Source organism: Acomys russatus, chromosome 9, assembly GCF_903995435.1.
Source record: "Acomys russatus chromosome 9, mAcoRus1.1, whole genome shotgun sequence".
Classification (NCBI taxonomy): domain Eukaryota; kingdom Metazoa; phylum Chordata; class Mammalia; order Rodentia; family Muridae; genus Acomys; species Acomys russatus.
This window is the reverse complement of record NC_067145.1, coordinates 46,154,439-46,169,004: the sequence shown is the minus strand read 5'-3', so window position 1 is coordinate 46,169,004 and position 14,566 is coordinate 46,154,439. Positions and strand designations below refer to the sequence as shown.

At 41.0% G+C, this 14,566-nt stretch overlaps 1 protein-coding gene and 1 pseudogene across 2 annotated transcripts in view; one reads left to right on the top strand and one right to left on the bottom strand.

The window, feature by feature from the left end:
- The window catches only part of Nebl (nebulette), a 357,651-nt gene that overhangs the window by 130,809 nt on the left and 212,276 nt on the right, over positions 1–14,566 (bottom strand). The gene's annotated exons all lie outside the window — the stretch shown is intronic.
- LOC127194108 (uncharacterized) lies at positions 171–318 on the top strand (annotated as a pseudogene).

Genomic DNA, 14,566 nt, shown 5'->3' with positions numbered 1-14,566 from the left:
AACAAAAGCGTAGAAAACGTCTCATCTTGGAAGCTGTAGTGTGTCCCACAGTACACACTTTTGTCCACACATCTTTCCTTGCAGATGTTCATTGCGATGACTCATTGGTCTGGTTTGAGGCCTCTGGCATCTGCTACACTGCCAACTCTGGCACCTCACTGAGACTCCAAATTGCTTCTTGGCCTTTTGACTAAGACCAAGTATAGTATCTGTTCTTATTAGTTTAAATCACTTTTTTTTAACCCATGTGATTTTGCTCCCAGGAGGCATTTAGCAAAACCTACAGATATTCTTGATGACACCAGTCAGGAATCCTCATGCCATTGGGTGGAGGAGAGGCCCTGTAAGCCATCCCATAGCACACAGAACAGTGGCCCTCAATAAAGAATTATCGGGCCAAAGATGCCACTGACTTCAATGTTGAGAAACCTTAGATTTGGATCCTTTCTCAAATACTTTGTGGGACCATGAAAGTTTTACATGTTAAATTTTTAAAAGAAAGATAACCATTTTCCGTCTGTCCTCACCTTGACTACTAACTCATAAAATATTTACTAAAAGCCAATAGCCCTTTATTTGGCACATTAAATAAAGAAAAAACAATGACGCCTCTTATAAAGACATATAAACCGGTTGTACAAAAAAAGTATGAAACTAAGGGTACCTTGTTGAAAGCGTACATCAGAGTTCCCACACCTACAACAACAACTAGTACCAAGCACATAACCACTTATAATTCTTAGACACTTCTTGCAGGGAGGAGAGGTGTTCACATCTGTCTGCGTGTGTAAGGGCAGCAGGGCATGCAGAAACCAGAGGTCGAGCTCAGTCGTCACAAGCACTCTCCCCCTTATCCTTCAAGACAGGCTCTCCTCACTGAACTGCAGCACACTAATCCACGTAGACAAGCTGGCTGGGAAACCCCAGGGTCCTCTTGTGTCCATTTTTCTAGCAGGGAGGTTATACTTGTGCACCACCATGTCCAGCTTTGTACAAGGCTCTGGGGACCTGAACTCCAGCCCCTACACCAAGCCCTTTACCAACTCAACCGTCTCCACAGGACAGGTTTTTTTTTTTTTTTTTTTTTTTTTTTTTAAGACATTTCTGATTAAACAGCTCAGACTGAGAATGCACAGAGCCTCCTGGGATAAACCTGAAATCTTTATTAAGTAAGTTGTTTTTAAAGGAATGTGATACAGCGGGACATGTGCAACTGAAAGAGAATGGGTGGGGGCAACTTGGTTTGTATCCTTTCTGGAACACTGCAGCATTTCTCTTATAGAAGATATTGTAAGAGTTAGTTCAGTTCTAGGTCAGCCAAGAAGAGCTAAGGGAACTGCGATCCAGCTGAAGTAATGAAACTGGAGGTGTGAGAGTCCTAAACTTTATGACTTAAAAAAAAAAAAAGTGTCACTGACTCCTCACTTCTTTTCCTAGCTTCCTTCCCCACCTGTGCCACCAATTCTAGGGCCTAGAAACCTTCTATCTACTTCTTTGTTAAAAAAAGAAAATTTAAGTAACGTACATAAAACTTTAAAATACTATCCCAGGCCTGGTCCCTAGGGTCCTTTTGCAGAGGCAGACAGTATCACTATGTATCACATGCTTTCTGCAGCTACTCAAACACATACATGCATATGTAAGCTTTCAAATCCCAGGCAGAAATGGAAACATACTATGCAGGCTGCTGTCTGCTTTCGTTTTACTGATCAACTGCCTTTATTTCTTTTTGTGGCTTATGCATGTACAGACCGTTTGTATCAATATCCACATGGCTCCTAGGAGCACAATACAAAGCAAATGTTTATTTTCCTCTCTCGCAGTAGCTGGAGCCCTGTCCACTGAGAGCCTTTCCCTGGACCAGCTCTCTTCTGTCCATCCCTGCACATCTATAATCTAGCAAGGTGGCCTTCTTCCAGAGGGCCTGATCTGGCTTTCCTCCATTCGCAGAAAGCAATCTGCTTCATGCTAAGTACCTTGTATATACTAGCAATGGGTTGGAAAGAGGGTTTTACGAACTATGTTGAACCTATTACTAGAATTCCAGAGACAGGGGCTGGAGAGATGGCTCAGCGGTTAAGAGCACTGGTTGCTCTTCTAGAGGTCATGAGTTCAATTCCCAGCAACCACATGGTGACTCACAACCATCTATAATGTGATCTGATGCTCTCTTCAGCACTGTATGCATAATAATAAATAAATATTTAAAAAAAAAGAATTCCAGAGACAGCAATCACAGAAGTGATTTACAGAGTATTGTAGAGGCTGTTGAGACCACAGCGTTCTGAGTCTGCAATCAGCCATCTTGGTCTTATGGCTCATGCATGAAAATCCACACCCAGAAAGCTTCTTTGAACTGATGATATTTTTAGCATTTTTTCTTCTCCTGTAGCTAAAGGCCCAATTAGTCTTTTAAAAGCTCTCAGGTTATTTACAATCCTCTTATTCTGTTGGGAGTCTGGGAAGAGTAAGCCTGCTGTCTATCCATGTGGGTTATTCATAAACAGGTGTTTTATAAAACACAGCCTCACCATTCTGAGACCGTTAGTAGAAAAATTGAGAGAGATCAGAAAAGAGCATTTTTGTTTAACTAAATGCTCCATTATTCCTCCTATGAAATCCCAACTACCATACTAAATATCAGTATTTCCTCATCAGATGCATAAAAAAAAACTGCCTGAGTGGCCACTGACATCATTTGCTACATTACAGGCACAAGTGACTATTCCTCTTCTACCAGGGGCAGGACTGACTCAGGCTTATTCTGAAATTATAGCCAGCTTGCAGGCAGAGCTGAAGAAAACACTAAAATCTTATGGAAACACAGAGCTCTAGGCAAGACTTTCCAAGTGAGGAAGAGCATTTGCAATCCTCTAGGAAACTTGATTAATTTTCCTAAAAGGGCTTAAACAAAGTTCTGATTTGATTAGATACAATTCTTCGTCTTTCACAGTCCCTCCCCCTGTATGCCCCCCTTGGTTTTGATTGTCTACAGTAAGTTCCAGCACATAAAGAGTGTGCCAGATGCTCTGCCTATAGCCCTGCATGAAAATGATCGTCAGTTGGTCCCAAGGCAATACGGTATCGCATATTATATCCTACGGATTTCTGTCACATCCTATTCCTAAGAGGCATATTACTATAGGACTTAGCTCAAAGAAAGCAATCTGTGTTTCTTTGGCTAAGGTAACCTGGAAGAGAATTGTGGGTAGAACCAGGAGAGCTGAGCAGGTACATGGGGATAGCACGAGGTCTTGCATTTTCAAGAGACTGAAGCATTGCTGCCAACTGGGCACCATTCAGTTGAAAAGCAATGCTGAGCGCTCTGTGAACTGTCTCCAGGATGGAAGAATTCAAATGAAGAATAAGTGCAGATCACCTTCAGTTTGTGACTAAAACAGATACACCATCTATGATTTTTCTGTCCACCCAGTGCAAGCTCCCAGTGACCATCGGGACACACAGGCAAAGGACACACAGCCTCCTCTAGTGAGCAAGCCCACAGTGAGTGAAAAACATGGGTGAAAAGCATCACCACCAAATGGGAGCAAAGAGGGAAACTGGAAATGATATAAGGCGAAAGGGGGCTCTAGCAGTGGCAGAAACACGTTAGAGATTCAGAAAATTGCTTCAACATGACTGCTGACGAACCACAGCTGGGGTGGAGGAGTAGCGGTCAGGACCGTGTTTTCTCCTTTGGCACCTGGTTGTCTAGTGTAGACACTCAATGTAATAAGCAATGAAGACGAGTAAGGGGAATGGAAAATGGATTCAAGTTTCAAATACACTGTCCTTCAGGTACTCATAGGACATGGAAGTTGATTTCAAACTTTATCCTTTCAAACTTTATATTAAACTTTCAGTTATTTCTATAAGAGCAAATAGATTTGTTCTCATAAGGATTCTACTGAAAGCTTGACCATGCTGAGAGTAAGGGAGAATATAGTCAAACGAGGAGAAAGCTCACAGCAGCCGACAATGTTAGTAGATCATGACACAGAGACAGTAGTGATCACCAATTGCTGATAAACAAGAAACATGGGGGAACAGATAGTCCTTTGGTTCCATGGAAGAGGGGAGCCTTTTAGCCTAACTGAAACTGATGCATCCACCATTCAACAAACCCAAAATCAGTAGCAGCATACCAAAGCTGTACCACAAGGGCCAGACAGACGGTTCAGCTATGAAAAGCTAGGCTCACAACCAGCTCATCAAATATCCCAACAGTCATGATCTCAACTGTCTGACTTCAGAGCTCAAGCACATCCATGTAAATGCCCTCTGCTCATGTAAACATACAGTGTCTCTAGTGAAAGAAGGCACAGATGGCTCCAGTGTGGTCCCGGAGCCATAGCTCAGCCTAGCCAGCCACGGAGCTGGAACCCAAGTCCCAGTCCTACACCTTGGGACCTTGTATAAATAATACAAACTCTCAGAGGCTATGTTTCCCAGACTCTCCCAGCTCCTCCTTGGGAGGTATGGTCATTCTGAGATGTGTGTGTGTGTGTGTGTGTGTGTGTGTGTGTGTGTGTGTGTGTGTGTGTGTGTGTAAAATGCAAGCTTTTCATCTTGTCAATAAAAATAGGACATGAAGGCTAGGAATGTAATGTAGTTAATGAAGTGCCTGCCTAGCATGCATAAGGGCCTATGTTCAGCCCGTAGCATGAAATAAGCTGAGCAAAATGACTCACATGTATAATTACAACACTTGAGAAGTAAAGACAAAAAGATCAAAAGCTCAAAGTCATCCCTGGCTACATAGCAAGCTTGAGGCCAGCCTGGGCTACAAAGATACTATATTAAAAAACAAAGAAAGAAGAAAGGGGAAATAAAAAGATAGAGAAAAGAAGGATAATGTGATCTGCATGTTAAATTTAACTTTGCTAGAGGCTACTCTTAAAGAGCAAAAAATTTAAGTCCAGTAAACTTAGCAATAAGTTTAAATTCAATCTGTCCAAATTGATATCCTTCAGTGTGTGATCAATATTAAATTATTAACCAAGTGGCTTTCATGTTTTAAAGATAACTCTGGAAAATCACTGTGCAATACATCCCATCACAGAAATAAAATGTTATTAGCAATACTTGGGGAGGATACAAAATGTATACTTAAGTGATCCATAACAATAGTTGCCTAGTATCTGACTTGAGTATCAGCCTTCAGTTTAAATTCAGTAAAAGTAAATAGTCAATTCTTTAGTTTCAGTAGGCACGTTTCAAGCAACACACCATGGCTGGCAACAACAAATCTGAACAGCTCAGTGCTCAGTATCGAAACACAGAAAAGTGAAGGGGCTGAAGATGTACCTCCACGGCACACAGCTTACCTAGAAGGTCCAACTCTTGAGCTCTATCGTAGTACCAAAAGAAAAAAAAAATTGTTTTAAAGAAAGGAGAAACTCTGAGAGGAACTGGCACTTGCTATACAAGCATGAAGACCTGAGTTCAAATCTCCAGCACCCATGTAAAAAGCCAAGTGCATCTGTAAGCCCGACGCCATGGGAAACAGGGACAGCAGGATTGCTGGAGCTTGTTAGATATGTGCCAGGTTCTTTAAGAGACCCTTTCTCAAGGAAATAAAGCATAAGGTGATTAAACAGAACACCCAATGGTCTCCTCTAGTCTATTTTTGCATGCACTGATACTCATAGACAGACAGACAGACAGACAGACACAGAGAGAGAGAGAGAGAGAGAGAGAGAGAGAGAGAGAGAGAGAGAGAGAGAGAATATACATACTGTACATACCAAAGGAGAGAGAGACATTCTCTGAGAATTACTCTAGGCCAGTCTTATAGACAAGTGATGCCCTTTGCAGCAAAATCTCTCTAACAGGTTGCCCCTATTCATTGCTTCCCACCCAGCACCCCAGCAGCTTCTCTCTTAGCAATCTTAACTCTTGGTTATCTCACAAGACTCAGCTCTATGTGGTCTCTTCCCAGACCTCCTCAGGCTGGAAGAGCTCTTTGCACCCTGGCTCTGGATCACCTCTCTGCTTACACTGTCACTAGGTGAGTTCATCTCCTTCCAGGGGTTTAAATATCTAGATATTGATGATGTGCAATTCTATACCTCCACTTTTGCCTTGCCCCATGACTTTCAGACTACTAGATAAAAGAGCTTAGTGGCTGTCTCTACTTGGATGTCCATATGCATCCAAATGCAATGTTCTCCTCACTTCTTTTTTTCCCTGCCTGCTGGGGTAATGGGAAATGGACCAACCAATTACCCATTCACTCAAAACAAAACTCTAGGAGTAACTCCCCTACTTTGTCATTACCCACATGTCTTCTTTCTGCATGGTTTTGTTGACTTTATTCTCAAAGTCAACCCTGACTCTTTTCTCCATCTCTATTGTTATTCTATTGTGTTGCTTGATGTAAGCCACCATGTCACCCTTGTCTCTTTCACTCTACACAATCCATTTTCCCCTAAGTATTAGCCCAAGCAATAATTTTTACAATGAAACTCAAATTATTCCCCATTTCTACTTGAAAACTTCCCGTGGCTTTTATTGTTGTCAGAAAAATCACAACTCTTTACCTTAGCTTTGTCTTGTGTCCTCTCATGTTCTATACCACTGCCCTCTCTCTCTCATTTTGACTTCCATCCATGCCTTCAACATACCCAAGGACTTCTTGACCCAGAGCTTTTACACTTGCTACTCCTGCTTTGAGCCAAGTGAATGTCTTCCGCTTAGAAATGAATCGAGATGGGCATGGTGATGCACACCTATAATCCTAATAAAGGAAAACCTAAGGCAGGGGATTGTAAATTCAAGGAAGAGTCTGGAATATTGTGGTGAGATCTTGCCTCAGAAAAGAGACTCTCTTGCAATCAATCAATCAATAGAATCAAGTAAATCAAGGAAACCAACAAAAGACATACAACTGTCCTCACAAATGACTGTGTGCCTTGAGTGGCACTCACAAGCACATGTGGTCAATCCAGGACCCTAATTAGAAACTGCAACTCTAGAATGAAAATATGCAAATCTAATATATCATGTGTGCATACGAGCATGCACACACACACACACACACAAAAAAAAAAAAACACAAACAAACAAACAATGTCTGCAGTATTGGAAGTCATCCATGCCTGTTGCAAAGACAGTCACATCCAGAAACACAGAAATTAAAATCTGCACCCACAGGTGAATGATGGGAAAGAAGTTCTACTAGGACCTTGAAAAAACAAGCACAATTCTGAGCAAACAATTGCTTTCAAATTCACATCTAAATAATCTATAACTCTCTCAACCCGTCTTCTCGAAGAAGAAGAAGAAGAAGAAAAGATGTGCCATCCAGCATCTCAGTTCAAAACGAATGCACCACATTCCCATGGAAAGATGCTACTTAAATATGACAAACACACCACAATTCTCAATCCCTTCCCAACAGCTGGTGGATTTTAAATGCCTCAGATGCAGGAGGGAGCAGGGCGTGGGATTTTTCAACACATCTTTGAACTGCAAAAGTGCTATTTCAGAATCGATTTTGTTTATTCTAGTCTGCCGCGAACTACTACTAACATAGGAGGCTGGGGATGCATCAGTATATAAATAAACAAATTTATAAATGAAAAGAAATGCTTTTTTATTGAACCTAATAAATAGACTAGGCAGAATTACAAGTGGAAGAGATCAAAGAGAACCCCCTTTAGACTGCCAATGATATAGACCAGAGTGCTACAGATCAATGGGCTGTCAACCCTTGTCCTCTGTGACAGTTCTAGGAAGGGGATAGGTGTCTTAGAAAGAGGGCCCAAGACATAGACCTAGGAGGCGGGGTTGTTCATCCTGGGTAAAATTCTTGTAGTACAGGACATAGAATTATTCATACAAAACTTTCATAGCTAATAGTTTGTTATTTATATGCCAGTTTCTTAGAATGAATGTTTTAGTGAAAACTTACTTATAGTAATGTTACTAAAAATCCTGTCATTGATAAAGAGAATCTTCAGTAGACTTGTCTTTTACACTTGTTAGACACAGTTAAATAAAATCATTTCATTTGTCAATATTAATGGTTAGCTGTTTTTCTACATGCCTTTTCTAGCCAAGGAAATTTTTTTTGAAAGGAACAAAAGTTGAAAAGTGTAACCTCAGCAATCACTAACTTTGGGGACTTATCCCCTGGCACAAATGTTCATGCATATGCATATTTTCATCACATATGCAGACAGATGCCTTTGCATTTATTTGAATACTTGCATAAATATTAATGTGTATAAATGCCTGCATGCAGAAACTCCATTTATGAAATATCCAACTGCATAAATTAGGAGCATTAGATACTTGCTGCATTAACACTACATAAAATACATGCAATTTTCAGGACAAAAAAAAGAATAAGTACAACCCAGTGGAAGAAACCTTCTCTCACCATGTCTGCCATGCTACAGGCAGTAACTAGATTTTCTATGAAATATATGGAGTCATTCAATGACTCACACATCAACATCTATACGGACCCTCTCGTATAAAAGACAAACAAAAAAATAAGTATTTTTGAAGGGTAAACTTGTAAATTGTTACCTATAAGCCTACAAAATATTGATTTTTGAGTCACTTGATGATGCACAGGAGCTATTCATTTTCATAAAGAATGTGACTCCAAAGTAATTGCTATACACCTTCATCTTCAAAATTCTCTGAAAAGTTACCAACTAGAAATCCTAGGGCTGGGTGGAAGATATCACCCCCCCCAAATTATTGGTTAAGGGTATTCTGAAGACCTCCAAAATAATAGAGGCTGCTGCCAATGCTCTTGGCTGCCCACCAGAACTTGAAGTTAAGACCCAATTGCTGAAAACACCACACACTCTGGTTATACGACATGGAAAAATCAAGGCAGCACTAACCAGGAAGCTCCCTCCCTGCCAACCAGTTTTCACAATACTGGAAGGTGATGTGCAGAGTGCTGGGGGAGAAAAGTCAACAGCTTTCTTACAAAATTGTGGATCTGTGAGCTACAATAATGACCAGCTTGACGAATATGTCTCGTGAGTGCAATAGTGGTACAAATGTTATGGGGGAAACCTACTGTTTTCTGATTGGATTTAAAGCCCATTCTATATGAGGACATACATGCCTGGCCCTGTAAATCTGGCTAAGAGTCCAGGGTTGGGAAGCTCATAGGCCCTGGATGAACCTATTACTATTATTTTGCTGAATGATCATGGTATCAAACTATCATCTAAATTGGTATTTCTCTACCCATAGAATAGTGTAGATCTCAGACCACATCAAAATCAAGTTTATGTAGTGGATAACAGTTAATGTAGAAGCTCATAGGTAAAGGTACAGAGAGACTAAGTGTCCAAGTAGAACAGCCACAAGTAGAACAGTTCTTTTTTTTTTTTTTAACAGATTTTTATTGAAAGATAAAATAATTCATATTACATCTCATTTTCTATCCCATCCCATACATCCTCCCATTCCTCCCTCCCTCCCACTTTCACCCCAATCCCCCTTCCCTATGACTGTGACCAAGGGGGACCTCCTCCCCCTTAATATGGTGCTAGGGTATCAAGTCTCTTCTTGGTAGTCCGCTATCCTTCCTCCGAGTGCCATTGGGCCTCCCCAACAAAGGGACATGGCCAAATATGGGGCACCAGAGATCCTGTGAAAGTCAGTCCCCAGTCTCTACTTAACTGTGGAGAATGTTCTGTCCCTTGGTTAGATCTGGGTAGGGGTTTGATGATGGTTGCATGTTTTGTCCTTGGTTGGTGCCTTTGATCAAGCAGAACCCCTGGGCTCAGATCCACCCATCATAATGTTCCTCTTGTAGGTTTCTAGGACCCTCTGGATCCACCTACTTCCCTATCCCCTATATTTTTCTCACCTAGAGTCTCAATAGGATGAGTAGAACAGTTCTTATCACACTTTCTCCCTGGGCTCAGGGACATTTACAAAAGAAATGGTAAAAATCATAAAAGCCAGAATTTGGGAGGGATTGCAAGAACAACAAAAAATTATCCGGACATAAGAGGACTCTGACACCCACAATACCCACCTCTAGCTGAGGAACCATCTATAGTTCTTGGCTTCTCTAGATTAGATTTTCTTTATGAATATGGCTCCTCTTAGGATGACCCCATCGTGGATGGAGTTTATAGGCAACCTAAAATGGACTCGGTGAGTTATAAAAAGGAAACAACACAAAAGGATAAAAAATTAGGAAGGGAGGACTGAATCTAAGGGGAGTTATAGGAAGGCATAGAGGATAAATATGATCAAAATCAGCATATGTATATGAAATTCTCAAAGAATTAAGAAATATTTCATATTTTTATGTCATATGTTTTTTAAGTTACCTGTACCCCGTTACATATCTGACTCGTTCTCAAAAGGGCTAACATAAGCATTAGGTTATAATAGAAGATATTATTAATCTCCTCTAGGTGAAGGAGGTGTTTGTGTAGTCATTTCCTTGTGACCATTGGTGTTTCTCAGGTCAGTATATATCATAAGCCTTAATATCTCTACTTCTGTGTCTTTCGTTTAAGTACAGTTTGACTTTTAAAGTATTTTGGCAGGGAAAAAGAGTGTCTGTATTTCAGATTTGGACATTTTGTTATCAAAATCTGTTAGCTATATTCTGCACACCGGTTTTGTTTGTGACTCCACCCACTGGACATTAGTCTCATCTGTGACTGATCCAGGGTTAACAGTAGTACTACCACTGAAACCAACAGGAAATAAGAATTCTCCACCCTAACTGCTGTTCCTGCTACAGAGGACTTGCTTCTCCCCAGAAGTCAAACTGAGCTCTGAGAAAAGCCTGGATGGTATCTTAGAGCCTCTAAGAATGCACACGCATGCTCTTAGTGCAATTTCTCCCTGGGCAAGAAATATCTACCCTACTTTCCACACAAGGGTGTTGATGCATCATGTGTGCCTTGTTTGTACACACACACACACACACACACACACCTACTATACATCTCTAGTTTGCTACAGGGAGTGAATCCACATAACTAAATTCTAATCAGTGAAATATGCATGGGCATGAAGTATTCAGCTAGCCAGATCAATCGCTGTACTCCTCATAGCTTTCAGCCCTTTGTCTTTTCTTGAATGCATGCTGGATGCAGTTCATCCCGTGGACAACAGAGGCACTAGACTGAAAAGGCCTGAATGACCACATGCAGCAGAGCCCTTTAGCCTCCCTCACTGCTACCAACTCATTTGCCTTTGGGGGAAGAAGTAAACCTTTATTGTGCTCAGACCTCAGGGCCGTCTGTTTTAATAGGTCCCCTCCTAGTTCACAAAGGGCAACTGTTATCATGCACAATACACCTGATGCCTCATTACCAGACTGTATTAGATATTTTTGCATTGATCTGACCAAAATACCTAGCACAACAACCTAAAGGAGGAGCAAGAACGCCACAGTTCCTGAAGGTTCATTCTGTAGTGGTTTGCCCCCATATGCTTACACTCAGCATCATGGTAGCAGGAACATAGGATGAATGGTGTCTGTTCACAGCATAGGAGATAGGAAGTAGAGAGACTCAAGAGGCAGCTAGGGATAAACCAAACCAAACCAACCAAACAAACAGAACCCTAAAGCCAAACCCAGCCAACCACTTTCTCAAACTTAGCCATACCTCCTACATTTCCTGACACCCTTATCCCAAAATAACTACCATTTCTGATACAAATAGTCCAATTGTAAACTATGGGGGACATTTCAGATCCAGATCATAATATAAACAAATATTTAAGACATTATAAAATTTCTCATTTAGGAGGAAAACGAAAGGCAAGGAGCTCCAGGGTCATGGAAAGTTGGTCAGGGCCTCACAAGAATCTGGTTGGGAATGAATGTAGAATAAACTCACAGGTTGCACTCAATGAAGCAAAGTGCACATACAGTTTTGTTAATCTTTTAAGACGCTTATTGGCTGCCCGTCACACCAGGTACCCTTTCTGATGCTAATGCTAAAAGCACAGCAAGTCACTCTCCCTAAATTTAAGGTACCATTCAAGACCTAAGCAATGCTCAACACTGAGGGAGTGTTTTGAAAGCCTCCTAATGGGAGCATCTACCATATCCTATAAAATGTGAATTTGGTATATAATATACAATGCAGGAATCTGTAACAAATCACAGAACAAATTCGTTTCGGGGTAAAAAAAAAGAAAGAAAAAAACAATAGAAAATTTGAATTTGCCTAAGAATGTGCTAAGCATGACAAAGAGCACCTCTGAGCCAATGCATTAACAGTAGCGTTCACTAATGTTGCATAGTGATCTGTGTCAAAGTTGCTAAGCACAGCATGGAAAAACACATGACAGACACCAAGAGACACTCACATAGGAGGAGTAAAGCCACCTCGTGGATGCCTAACATATTTACGTTACATGGACTCTGTCAAATCTCCTTCATAACTGTGCTGGGTGCTCAGAGCCTAATCTAGTGTGTCTCCTATCTCTTTTCTCTGTGTTTATTTGTCTGGGTGCTGCTGGGGGGGTTGGGGTCAAAGCAGCATGCACAGTACTTTACCACTGGGCAACATTTTGGCAAAGAGTAACATGAAATCTATGTGTTGTAAGAAAGTAGAACCAGAATTAAAATGCTATCGGTTGCCTTTTAAAAATTAAAATAGAAACTCAAGCAGAAATGAAGATTCACTTTGCTCACATCTTGAATGAGTCTGATCTTTATTACAATGCTTGGAGGGATACAAAAGCATTGTCAGGGCATTATCTGAAGACAACCTTAGGATCCTGATCACAAGCTGGGAAACAATCGATCTGTGAATTTAAAATAATACACATTGTACAAAACTGAACTAACAGGAAGTTTTTCTCACTTAGAAGGCACCAGAAGCATTGGGTCAGCATGCTATTCTCATTAAAAATACCAACTTCTTTGGCAGTGAGAAGTCTATAATGGATATTAGCCCCCAGGAAAACTTTACAGCATGGCTCAGTGAAGATATTAAATACAGAACCATGATAATCAAAATAACATTGCTCCTAGGAAATCCAAATAAAATAAATGGGTACAAATGGTAATAAATGCAGAAAACAGAAACACGGCTGCTATTTCTGAAAATATAAAAGTGAAGTGACTCCTGAGAATGCTCGCATGCCAAAGCCCTCAATTTTACTTTCTTACATAATAACAAGACCAACCATTACCATGCCAACTTTTTACTTATTTCCTATGAGTTACTATTTAATTGCCATAAAAATCTTGCAAGGTAAGTATTTTATTTCCATTTTATTTATGGATGTGGAAACCGCCATGATGAAGTAGATGAAGCGGGGTTTGTTCGGAGCTGGCTGTTTTAGGGTGATGGACGTACTTAACAGAGATGGTGGAGTCTTGGGTGGTGGTCCACACTTGCAATTCCAGCTCCCTGGGAGGCGGCTGAGGAAGTGATTCCGAAACTCAAGTCTGGGCAGCTCAGCATGCTCTTGCCTTAAAATGAAGTTCTAAAAGGCTAGGAAGGTTAGGTAAGTGATTGAGGTTTTACCTAAGATATGTAAAGACCCTGTGGTTCAGTCTCTCACAGAGGGGAAAAGAAGAAAGATGGAACTCAGGTCTGGTCAGTCTCCGGAGTCCGCGCCAATGCCAAGCCACCTTAGCTAGCAAGTGGTAGGCCATGATGACACAGCTGGGGCAGGCAGAACCCGTACTCTATATGACTTGTGATAAGGGTCCATGTCTTCTATGTCCAGAATCACATAGTTACCTCTGTCTCTTCCCACTTCATTGTACATTTCTTCGTCTGGCCTCACAGCAGCAATTAAGTGTGAGCTTCAATCGGGTGGACAGTTTCTTTTGTAGTCTACAAACATTCCAAACAGCAGAAAGCCAGCTGCCTCTCTTTTTGGCACGTTCCCACTCTATCCAAGTAAATAATGTGGCGCTTCCTGTTTTAATTCTCTTCAGGATTACTGCTCATCGCGGCTTCATTTTTGCCTTTCCTACTTATTCCCTATAACTGACCTTCCAAATGGCCTTATAATTCAACGCTGCCCAATAAACTTGAGCATTCACCTACCTTATGAGTAAGGACAGTTTGGCCCTTTTTTAGCACTATAGGTCATCTCAAATAGTCTTCTCAAGAACAAAACATTGAGAAGAAAACTGGACCTTCCATAAAACAACGTGGTGGTTTTTTTTTTTAAACCATGTTATTAATCCTCCATTTCTAAAATACCATTTCAGGAGGCCTGGGAATTATTATCCTCACTTTGCTCTCCATTTATGACCTGGAAGGATTCAAAAGAAAAGCTAAGTGCAGACTGATGACATACATGCAGCCTCCCCTCCCCCACACGGGCCAGAGACACTTCCCTGACTCCCTTCAACCAGACTGAACTGCGTTTCTCATGTGTCTCAATTATGTTTTAATACAATTACAAAGGGCTGCAAAGGAGAGCCAATCATCCCTCCACGCTGCTATCTCCACAGAGCAAGCTCAATTTCATTTTTCCAGTGGAGCGCCTTGCATCTGAGTCACGCAAAGGGCTGTTCCATCATGCTCTCATTGATCTTCCAAACTTAAAATAGGCATCAAATATTATCATTCCCATTTGAGAT